Raw genomic sequence first — 11,372 nt, forward strand, 5'->3', positions numbered from 1 at the left:
GCACCTCTCAGTCTTTCAGTTCTTATACCACTTCAGTTCCGGACTTTGTAACATTCTCGATGTGCTCTGCATCTGCGCAGCGTGTTGCTAGGGGTCTTTTTTCTGCTGTCTGGTGGTCGTTTGAGGAAAGCTCCTATTCTTCTTCCTCCAAGGTAGCGTTAACCCTGCAATAACTTCTCCAAATATGGTTACGCAGCTTGCAAAGATCTCTCAATTCCACAATCTACTGATACCAGTACATCCCGCCTTCCTGCCCCACTGTTTCCTGCGTCTTACACAATCCCTGGGGCTTTTCCTGATGAACAAAAACTATGCTATTGTCTTTCACATACCCACTTCATAACTGTGAAAAAAGCATATTTTATGATTGGCTTTTCGCAAATGTTACAATGAATATTATATGTGTAATGTTAGAAAGTTATGCTGTATTAATTCTCTTACGTATTGTGTTAAGTGTAGTTTTAGGTTACAACATAATGTTAAAATAGAGACTATGTATGTGGGGGAAGTTTTTTTTCTTAGGAATGAGATACTCGCTTCGAGGAGCACCTAAATCTTCCAAAGGAGAGGAATTTATCGCTTCTTATCAGAAGAAGCTAATTTCTTCAGGCCTTGCTCCGACTCGAAGACGCCAGGGGATTAAAGGAAACAGTTGACATACAACAGACAGAGTTTTTTGTTTAGAATCGAATGTATGCATAACCATGAAGGATGTATGAATATGCAACAAGTGTATTGGTTTAAGGGTGATTCCTTTGTTCACAAGTCATGCTTTTCGTGACTTAGTGTCCGAGAGCATCCAGACATCCGTAATTCTTTGCTTTTTATTGTCTTGTAATTGTCCTAACTCTAAACTTTATTACTCTAATTGCATTATTATTTTTATAACCATTTTACTATTATTAAACTTTTAAAATTTTAAAAACCAAGTGACTGGCATTTTTCACCATTATGGTAGCAGAGGATGGTTGCTAACACCTCTCTGCTGATGCCTTAGGAGACTCAGAGTGAAGAGACGCTTCCTGCCCTGGTTAGGCAGCTTCGCTCTGTTCCCCTGGTGTTACCGACAGACACAGGTTTTGATCCAGGGACAAAAGGAGACAATAAAACAAAGAAAATGGAAAGGATTCCCTAAAACCGCAGTAATTAGCCCCTAAGATTAATGTGTACCCGAAGAACAAAGACCCAAGGACAAAGGATAGGTGAGTATTTGTTGGGATGGGGTGGATAAGGGGGGGATGAATGCGTGTGAATGAGAGGTGAGCTGGTTATCCCAGACTTGCCAAATGAGAGCGGAGTCTCCCATGCTGCGTTTCCGTCTTTTTCACAAGAAAATCGGCCAGTAAAGAGACGAAGCGAGTGAAAACAAGAGTGAGAGAAACCCCCCCGGGAAACTGGGACTGGGTCTCCCGGAAGAAGTGGGACACCTTGGTGGTGGAAAATAGAAAATTAAAAAAAAAAAAAAAATAAAAGGGTAAAAAAGATAGGGTCTTCCTTGGAGGGGCATAAGGTTGCTGGGTTGAGGGATTAATATCCTAAGAGCACTCAGGGTTGCTGGGTTGAGGGATTAATATCCTAAGAGCACTCAGGGTTGCTGGGTTGAAGGATTAACATCCTAAGAGCACTCAAGGTTGCCGGATTGAAGGATATCCAAGAGAATCTGGGGTTACGACTGGATTGAGGGATATCCAAGAACACCGGAACTGGCCAGTAACACCTAAAATTGTAATAGGTGTGTTAAAATTCTGCAGAATCGGGGGACATCCAGGATTAATAGACATACAGGATGAAACCTGCTGGGTTGATGGATAAGGGTTACATTCCAAGAGCACTCAGAATAAATGTAGATATGTAATATAAATTGTTTGAAAATAAAAGGTACCTTGTTGTATGTGAGAGTGAAAAATTAGAGTGAGCGTGAGCAAATGAAAGTATATATAACAGTATTGTGAAGTCAAAAAGTATGAATGAACAGGCTTGAGGGTGTCACTGTGTGTGAGAGTGAGAGATAAAGGTGAGTAAATATAGATGAATGGAAGTATATGTAATGTAGATTGTTTATTTTGAGCTTTATTTCCTTGAAGGGAGGTGGATGATTTTGAATGATATTGTGTTAAATGATATTGTGAGAAAAAGGACTTTTTGTGTAGTTGAATAAAGGTGGTATTCAGGTTGTTAGAGAAAGTGGGAAACAAAGGTATAGAATGACTAGATAAGATTTTGGAAAATGGGACTAAAAACGAGTAAAAAAGAAGACAAAGGGAAAGAAAAGGGAGGGTCTTGTGTGTTGTAGATATAATTCACGCCATTTCTAATATGATATATGTGATATTGAATATTTGTTAGAGTATACATGTTTGTATTAGGATTCCCCCCCCCCCCCCACAGACGCAGGTGAGACCGGGTGTAGATTGGAAACTGATTTACAAGTAAGAAGGTACAGCTCGCCAGGAGATGGGCCATGTCTGGGGAGATACAGAAACCCCAGGTGCTGATCGTTCCTGTGAACGACCCGAGATGGATATAATGGAAATCCTGAGGCAGATACATGTGAATACAGCGTTCCCGAATTCCCGTAAATTTCATCAAGGATTCAACAAATTCCGGACAGTGATTTGTTCTCCCTCATCACCAAAAAGGAAAATCTTATTAACATATAGACTCTGAATAGAAGAAAAGACTGATTGCTGAAATCTTGGCCTCAGGCGGAATTTTCCCTATAAAAACCGCTTGTGCCAGGATGGAGGTGTGTGGGCATGGAGGAAAACCTCTGCTGAGGCTGACTCCTTGTTGCACACCCAGGGCCGACCCCGGGCTCGGCTCTGTTCTTTCCTTGTGGCTGGCTAGATAGAATTTGATTGCAAAATAAAGATTTTATTTTTCATATTAATTTGGCTGGACAAATTTTCATTTATAACAGAGGGGAACAAGAGGGGAAAAGAGGAAAAGGAGTGGGATCGTTCACAGGTTTTGCCCCCTCCGTTCCCGTTCGCGCCCGCACCACTCGCGGCCGCGCCGCTTGTCCCAGGCCCCGGCTCACTGCCCGCTTCGGCTCCGCCTGTCCCGGTCCCGGCGCTTGTCCCAGGTCACGGCGAGCCGTTCGCTTCGGCTCCGCCTGTCTCAGTCCCTGTTCCACCGCCCGCAGCCTCTGTGCCCGTCCCCGTCCCGCTGCTCGCGGCTGCTCGGCCGGCCCCGGCCCCATCCCGCCCGTCTGCTCCTGCCGGGCTCCCGTCGGTCCCGCCCGTCCCATCCTGGAGCGCTCCTCCCGCGGCTGATTTCTCTGCCCCATTCCCGGCGACTTTGCCCGTTCCGGCTGCGCTGGGCACCGCCGTTGCTGCTTTGCCTCTGCTGGGGACCACCGACCCAGACGCCATTAACCACGTGCGGGCCGATCTCTCTCCCGGCTGGTACCCCCGGCACTGCCCCTCCTGTGGCGGTGCCGGCAGCACACCCTGCCCGTGCTCCGCCTTTGGAGGACCAGGTCTCGGCGGTGTGCCCTCCCCTCACCCCCCTTCCTGCCCGGAGCTCCGTTCCCCCGGTAACCGCAGCCCCAGCTCAGAGAAACTCTTTCTATCTGGAGGACACCCCTTATAGGAACACAGGAAGTTCAGTTAGAAGGCAACATTCTCCGTACTCTTCCTCACAGCACGGGAGAAAGGCTATAGAAAAAGACTGGGATAAAGAAATTGGTCTATTTCCACTAAGAGAGGTCCCGATAGAAGATGGAACTGAGTTTGCGAATGCTCCTTTGACTTCTTCTGGGGTAAGGAATTTTAAAAAGGAAATCAAAGGGATTTTGTAGGATCTCATAAGCACTGCTGAACAATTAGACCAATTTTTAAGTTCAAACATTTATACTTGGGAAGAAATGCGGTCAATAATAAAGATACAGTTTTCTCCAGAAGAAAGGGAAATGATCAGAAATGCAGGCATAAAAGCCTGGAGTAAAGAAAATCCACAGGCCACCCCCAGGGAGGGCAAAATGCCAACTGCACATCCTGAGTGGGGTCAAAATGGTGAGAAGGGGAGAAAACATATGAATGAGTATTGTAATTTGATTGTTGGGGAAATAGGGGGAGCAGCATCTCGAGGGCAAAGTGCTGAGGGGACTTTTGGGGCACAGCAGGGGAGGAGGGAGGCTTTGGCTGAGTGGTTGGACAGACTTGGGAGAAACAGGAGGTAGTGTTCCAGAGTGGATCCTGAAACTGATGTGAGAAAAGCTTTGTTAAGGATTAACTTTGTGCTTGACCAGATAATGGAAAAAATTGAACACTGGCATGACAAATTATTAGATGATTCATTAAAGCAGGCTCAGGAAGTCTGTGGCCAAAGCCAAACTAAAAGCAAAGATTGTGGCAGTCACCATGTGAGAAAACAATTGCAAGAAAGCAATAAAAAACCCACAGACACTATTCCTAGATATGATAGTGGTAGAGACAGGGGAACAGGAAAGAATAAAATCCCAATGCAATCAAAGTTTCAGAAACATTGTAAGAATGTCTGCTTTTACTGTAAGGGCAAAGGTCATTATAAGAGAGATTGTCCTAAGAGGGTAACAGATCTGTGAATTTGTAGAGATGGGCACCGAAGAAGAATAAGGATATCAGAGGGTCTATTTTTTTGGGGGACAAATACCATCTAAAGCCTGTGATAACTTTAAAAGTGGGTCCCCAAGAAGAAGAATTGGAGTTTGTGGTAGACACAGGGGCAGAAAGAACCTGTCTGTTAAATATTCCAAAAGGTTATAGTGTAAGCAAAGATACTGTAAAAGTAACAGGAGCGAAAGGAAAGTGTTTCACAGTACCTGTTATTAAAAATGTGATAATAGAGGGACAAACTAAATTTTGGATGGGGGATGTTTTATTAGTCCCAGGGGCAGGTAGCAATTTATTGGGACGAGATTTACAAGTGAAATTAGGAATAGGGGTTGCTCCAGAAGATGGGAAGATGACAGCTAGACTTTTAAAACTAGGCCAGGAGGATGAAAGAATTAACAAGGAAGTTTGGGCTGGGGAGGGAAATAGGGGAGGATTAAATATTGACCCCATAAGGATTACAATTGAGAAAAAAAAAAAAATGTCCCATATGCGTACGGCAGCATCCTATATCTTTAGAAAGACAGGAATGTTTAAAGCCAGTAATAGAAGGACTAATAAGGGATGGGACATTAGAACCTTGTATGTCTCCCCATAATACCCCTATACTCCCAGTAAAGAAGCCTGATGGGAGCTATAGACTGGTACAAGACTTAAGGGAGGTTAACAAAAGAACTCAGACCCGCTATCCAGTGGTACCAAATCATTATACTCTTTTAAGTAAAGTTCCTCCCCAGCATCAGTGGTTTAGTGTAGTGGACCTTAAAGATGCCTTTTGGGCTTGCCCGTTAGCCCAGGAGAGCAAGTTATCTTTGCTTTTGAATGGGAGGACCCACTAACTGGGAGAAAACAGCAATTAAGATAGACAAAACTACCATAGGGGTTTACAAATCCCCAAACTTATTTGGACAAGCTTTAGAAACAATACTACAAACTTTCCCCACTCCCCCTGGAATGCAAATTATCCAATATATGGATGATCTTTTACTTTCTGAGGAAGCTAAAGCTGAAGTTAGAGAGGCTACTATAATGCTTTTGAATTTTCTTGGGGAAAAAGGATTAAGGGTATAAAAAGCGAAGTTGCAATTTGTAGAATCATAGGTAAAATATCTTAGACACTTGATTAGGAAGGGTAGTTAAATCTCAACACAGACCGAATCACAGGGATTCTATCCCTTCCCCCTCCCTCTTCAAAGCGGGAAATCAGAAAGCTACTCAAATTATTGGGATATTATAGATTATGGATTGAAGGATATACACAGGCAGTAAAAATTTTGAATAAAAAATTGACAGAGGGAGATTATATAAAATGGATCAAAAAGGATGATAAAAAACTAAGAAAACTCAAGTTAAAACTAACCCCAATATCAACTTTAAGCTTACCTTCACTAGCAAAACCCTTTCATCTGTACGTAAATGAAGAAAAGGGGGTAGCTCATAGGGTTTTGTTTCAGGAGTGGGGAGGAGTAAAGAGACCCGTGGCTTATTTATCAAAGATGTTAGATCCAGTAAATCAAGGCTGGCAAGTGTGTATTCAACCTATAGCAGCTACTGCAATCCTAGTAGAGGAAAGTCGTAAACTGACTTTTGGAGGTAAATTAATTGTGTGCACACCTCATGCAGTACTAAATTTCTTCCAATTTGCATTGTGATTTTTATCTTGAAATACATAACTTACTGTACTCTAAGATTGAAAAACTAGTTTACAGCTGTGACATAGCAAAACCTGCTATTAATTTGAGTCAATGCAGGCTGTTCAATCAAGTGTTCTCAGTGTGTAAAGTTAAACTAAAGGTAACACCATCTACTTGGTAGGTCAATGAGAAACATTTTTCCTTCCAGCTAGTCCTTTTTCATGTACCCAAATGTGTTTTGCTTTCTTAGTTTTTTTGTTTTGTTTGTTTGTTAGTTTTTTCTGGAAGTGCTAACAACTTGCAGTGTATCTAGAACAGCAATTAAAGTTGTGCATACAAAACACTTGTAAAAAAATAGGGCTCATTTTTTTTCCCAGAATGGGAGGTGGCTACATATAGAAAAGAGAACCTACAAAGCTAGATGAAGAAAAAGTTTCAGTATCTTCTAATGTAAGCTGTTAATTTGTTACTTTCAGCGTCACAGTGGGTGTGTGACACACACATATGAAAAAGATGGTGGGGGGGATCTCTGCTTGCTAAGAGAGAGTATTACAGAGACAAATCCCTTGCTTGTTGTCCCCCCCACTATATACATATTTTGTCCATTCCCTCTTCAAAATATAGAATTGTAAAACTCATACTGTGTGTCCTCAGATGCCCTTCCCAAATCAAACCTTGGTTTCGTTGCAAATTGCATTGTGCTAACTAGCATTGCTTTGAATTTTTTGGTGCAGGCAGGGTCACTTTAGAAGGAAGTTGTTGCTGTTATAAATGAAAATTTGTCCGGCAAAATTAAAAATGGAATAAAAAGAATTTTATTTATGATCAAATTCTATCTCGCCAGCCACAAGGAAAAAGGGCAGTGTTGAGCCCGGGTTCGGCGCTGGGTGAGTGACAGAAAGGATGCTTCTCAGCAGAGGTTCCTCTGGACACCCACACCACCCTCTTGGACCCCGCAGTTCTTATAGGAAATTTTCTGCCCGAGGCGAGGATTTCAGCCATCCGCCTTTTCTTTCCATTCAGAATCCCCCATATTCATAAAGTTCTTTTCTCTAAGCCGAGTTTGAACAATCCAGGTCCAGGTGTGGATGATCTCGCTGATGGGGTTACTGGAACAGTGGCATTCAGATGTATCAGCCCAGAGGTTTCCAGTAATCCCAATCTCGAGTCTTTACCGGGACGATCATCTTCCAGGTGTTCCAGTATCGGCTCCTGGGACAGCCCATCTCTGGGCAAGCCACATGTATTAGATTGTAAATGAGACATTGTTCGGCTTAGGTGAAACCCGAATATTGGGGGGGGATGGCTGGCTGCAGTACTGGCGTGTGTTTTTATACTAGCTAGACATTACATATGTTGAATCATATTTTCCTTATTTAATATAACAATATTTCAGAGGCTCAAATTATAACAATTTATATAAATCCCTCCCCTTTTACATTAATTCTTTACATTAATTCTTTACATTAATCCCTTCATTTGCACCTATAACTACATTTGTTTTTTTGCCCTCCACTAATGCAAAGTAAGTTAAAAAATTTCATATCTCATTTTCCCCTTCCTTGTCTGAAACTTTGTGATAAAATTTATATGTCTTTTCTTCCTTCATCTGACCCTCAAATTTTGCCAGAGCTTCTGCTGCCCTGTGGTGGGGGTTACCTTCCCCTAATTTCATTATCTTTGATATTTGGGTGGTCTTCCCTATTGCCAATTCCGGATCTGTAGGCATAGCTGCCACTTGCATCCCCTGCACCACAGAGTGTATCAGCTGGATGAAGCAAGGTATGACGCAGGGTAGGAAAATGAGACCCGCTATTGAATATAGAATAAAGAATATCATCTTTTTCCACCAGGCTCTGTCAAACAGATTATCCCACCAGGAAGCCTGGAGAATCAAATTCCATTTTTGTACAGGAACATGGGCTACTAGTTTAATATCTGTGGCCAAATTTCTGATAGTTTCCCCATAATCATCTATTTCTACACAGCATTGTGATTCAATGAATTTCCCACAAACTCCGCCCTCTTCAGCCAGTAAATAGTCGAGAGCTATTCTGTTCTGATAGACGAACACTCTCATCTGGGAACGTTGCTTAGATAATAACTCGAGAGCGTCAGAGGTGTGATTTGATACAATCTCTACCACAGCTTGTAATCTGATGAGACGATTTAGTAGGTAAATCGGAGTCCTATACTCCCATGTCCCATCCTGTGCCCAGGTAGCTGGGCCATAATATTCAATTATTCTTTCAGCAGGCCATTCTACCCCACCCCAATTTTGTCCTCCGCCGAAGAGAGGGAACTTCTTTTTTAAGCTCCTCTTTTCTTGGCTTAGGGATTCATACAAGGGAGCCCCCAGTGAGCTGCTTTCAGTCTGGGGCAAGGTGAAGAAAACGGGTCTTATCAGTCCTACTGTACACAATCCCTTCCAGAGCTGGGGAAGCTCGCCATAAGCCTTTTTCCTGCAGATCCATTATAGACCATTGGGTGCTTCCCACCTCATTTTGATGCTTTCAGGTTCTTCCCAGTACCTGCTTAATTCTCCTAAAGATTTGAAGGGGTTTTCCCCAGGGCTTGTATGCCAACAAAGTCCCAACCTCTCACTCCATTTGCACTGGTCCCTTCTCTCCTTACTTCAGTATCCAGTGGGGCTTTCGGGTTGCCAGACTTTACTTTTCCCAGTAGAATTTACAAATAAAGTGGACACACACGGAGTGTGCCTCACCACCTCCGAATACTCCCTTCCCTCCTGGCTGAGACAAAAAGTCACAATCACTCTGGTATCCAGAACTCATCCTTCAGGTCGTTGGGTAATTTTTGGGGCTTTGTTAGTTTTCTAATTTAGTAATTGTTCTGGGGTTAAACTCTCACCCTTCCAGGGCTACTTTTCGGCTGACTTAAGTCCGCCGCAGATCCAACAGTTAGATAGACTCAGTTCGGTATCTATTTCCTGCATCAAATCCACAAATAAGTTTTGGTCTGAGGCTAGTAAGCCCCAATTTGTATATTGTTTTTTCCAATTGATCATATTGTTCACTTAGGGTTTTTAATTTTTCTTGTTCTACCCTTTTCCTCCTCATTTCAGCTTCTTGTCTTTTTATTTTTTGAGTTACCTGTTTAATTTTATTTTCCGGGTCCATTCCTTCCTTGTCCCTTGAGAAACAAAATGTCTTTTCATACTGTAAGCAAGCCCTGTCATCCTGACCGTCTAGAAGATTCAGGATGATAAGCTCATTCCTGAGGGAGTCTCTTTTTTCATTTTTTAAATTGTTTCCTACCCAATACGTTTTCCCTCCCATCATACACATCTCTAATTTGTCAGGGTCATAACACAATGAATTTGCTTGGAAATAAGCGACAAAAATTGATTCCCTTTTTCCCCCAATCCATACTGTGCAATTGCATTTATCACACCCTAGCATTGACACGGGGTTAACATCCCTTTTATGGACTCGGTGTGTGGACTGACTGTTTTCAAAGTTCACCTGAAATGGGCGTCTTATTACTTTATTCCCCAATTTAGATAACCCCCCTTGAGTATAAATCGCGAGCCCGAGCTCACAAGGATTACCATTGCTGCAGTCCCTAGGGTCAGAGAGGTTATGGTCTTCTAACCCCCTGATTATCTCCTCATCGAGTTGTATACCGTGCTCACGGCCGAAATTCTGCCTCCCGGGGCCAGGTAAATTACTCAGGCATATGGCTAGATTCAGGCTCGTCTGGACTACTCCCACCATTAACAACCCTCTGCCTTGCCCTACACCCACTGGGGTGCAGCCAGCGGCGGGGCAGACCATCTTCTCGGCAGCAGGAATCGTCATCTGTGGTTTCATGCCAGGGCCTGGATGCATATCTCCGCTTAAAAATGTCCCACCGGCTCAACTCTGTTATGAACAAAACAGCCTGGCTGGGACACTTGGCTTGGGCTAAGTACTGACATTGAAATGTTAATTAGCTAATTGTTCCTGGGAATCACCTACCTCCCCCCACCCTCACTACCATTCTAGGACTGGGATGCAAAATAATCCAGTGGAATCATGGGAGGGGGTTTTGGGGATGAAAAACACCCCTAAATGGAAAAGATGGGCACAGTGGAGGGGGCTGGATGGGTGTGCTGGTTGGGGAAAAGGGAACCCCATCCCTAGTCTGTGTTTGACCTGTCACCATAACCTACAGAGGACGAGACTGGACTGGGCTGTGGGAAGCAGGAGCAAAGCAGTCAGACACTTCCTGGTGCTGCCAGGAGGGAAGGAGAGGGACGGCTGCTGCTGGGCTTCGGCAGCAGGCTCTGCACATCCCCCCACCATGTGGACACCAGTGTGCCGGGAGGAAAGGAGAGAGGATGGTCTGCTGGGACTTCAGATACGGACTGCACACCTCTTCACCTCCAGCTACCAGCGTGTCACGGGGACTCCAGGGACAGACTCTGCATGCCTGCTCACCCTTCGGCGACCGGAGAAGCTACAACAGCGGGGGCGAGCTCCTCGTTGAGCCCTCTGCCGAGCTGACTTTTTAATAAAGAGCTGACTATTAATAAAGGCATAGACCCTGTTCATTTCAAACTCGACAGGATCTGCACTGCAAGGTACCTTATTTAATCTGCGGCACTCAACAGTAATGATCCGGGCTTTAGCTTGCAGTTTGCCCCTTAGCTCATTCTGAAATAGATGAAACCAGATTAGTGAGTCAAATTCAATTAATCCTAGCCTAGTGGCTAGATTTAGAAAGTGGTTAGTCACACACTGCTCCTGTTCAAAACAGTTCAAACACAACCCGCTGGGTTGAATCCCTGCCCAACAATGTGTAACCCACACCTTATTACAATATTCAGAAATAAAATGTACAAAGGGGTAACAATCGCAGTCTGGCTCAGTACACTTGACGGAGAAGCTCTCAGTCATTTACTCGGCTGACACAGGGTTATCTTCAGATCTCCAGGTGGGGAGGTGACCTTCCACTTGGGTGTCTCCTCCTGCGGTTCAATTGTCATGGCTCTTGAGATGTGGGTCCACCCTTTCTCTGCGGTCTGGATGGCCGTGTCTGTTGTTAAAAGAACGAGAAAGGGGCCCTCCCAATGAGGCGATAATGTCGCCTCTTTCCATGTTTTTATGAGTACCTTGTCTCCTGGCTGTATTTTGTGAAT

The 11,372-nt window shown here is 43.8% G+C and overlaps 1 long non-coding RNA gene across 1 annotated transcript; it reads left to right on the forward strand.

Moving 5' to 3' along the window:
* The first annotated feature begins 2,367 nt into the window (after positions 1–2,367).
* LOC140682099 (uncharacterized) lies at positions 2,368–10,795 on the forward strand. Its single transcript, XR_012053348.1, has 2 exons — positions 2,368–3,763; positions 10,406–10,795. It is a non-coding gene; the product is annotated as an uncharacterized lncRNA (long non-coding RNA).
* The last annotated feature ends 577 nt before the right edge of the window (positions 10,796–11,372 follow it).

This window comes from Taeniopygia guttata, chromosome W (genome assembly GCF_048771995.1).
Source record: "Taeniopygia guttata chromosome W, bTaeGut7.mat, whole genome shotgun sequence".
Lineage (NCBI taxonomy): Eukaryota > Metazoa > Chordata > Aves > Passeriformes > Estrildidae > Taeniopygia > Taeniopygia guttata.